At 34.8% G+C, this 716-nt stretch overlaps 1 non-coding gene across 1 annotated transcript; it reads right to left on the bottom strand.

The window, feature by feature from the left end:
* Positions 1-274: 274 nt before the first annotated feature.
* Positions 275-381, bottom strand: LOC120224781. Its single transcript, XR_005526660.1, has one exon. It is a non-coding gene; the product is annotated as a U6 spliceosomal RNA (small nuclear RNA).
* Positions 382-716: the final 335 nt, after the last annotated feature.

The following is a 716-nucleotide window of genomic DNA, read 5'->3' as shown; positions in this document are numbered from 1 at the left end:
AATGAATAATCCTAAAAGGTGATGTATGAGTTTCTGTACTCAAATAGATATGTTTAGGTTGGAAGTTTGGTGTATCTCTTGAAAGACAAGTCTCAAACTCTTCTTTTATTTTATATTTTTTAAATTTTTTAAATGTTTATTTATTTCTTAAATAGTTTATTGTCAAGTTGGTTTCCATATAACACCCAGTGCTCATCCCAACAAGTGCCCTCCGCCATCACCCCCCTTCCCTTCTCCCCCACCCCCATCAGCTCTCAATTTGTTCTCAGCATTCAAAAATATGGCTAACTTCATGAATTGGCATGTCATCCTTGTGCAGGGGCCATGCTAATCTTCTCTGTATCATTCCAATTTTAGTATATGTGTTGCCAAAGCAAGCACTCAAATCCTTCTTTTAAAAGAACTCTAACCACTCAGAAAATGTGTCTGAATATTTCTCAACAAATATTGTTTTATATCCTATTGTAATTATTTAAGTATCTTATCTCTTGTACCAGAGTACAGGATCTTCGAAGGCAGGTCCATGGATATTTTTTTATCGCCATACTACCTAAAACAGTGCCTTGATAATAATAGGTACTTTATAAACAGAGGACTTCAGCTTTTGCATGCTTTAAATTAGAAATACCAGCTCTAGTATGACCTATCCCAATATTACCTTCTTTTCTTTGTAGAGTTGAGGACATCAACATCATTTTGGATGAGTCAATTTCATG

This window comes from Hyaena hyaena, unplaced genomic scaffold, assembly GCF_003009895.1.
Source record: "Hyaena hyaena isolate Hyena2069 unplaced genomic scaffold, ASM300989v1 scaffold_1244, whole genome shotgun sequence".
NCBI classification, from domain to species: domain Eukaryota; kingdom Metazoa; phylum Chordata; class Mammalia; order Carnivora; family Hyaenidae; genus Hyaena; species Hyaena hyaena.
The sequence above is the reverse complement of the archived record's forward strand: the minus strand, read 5'-3'. Positions and strand labels throughout refer to the sequence as shown.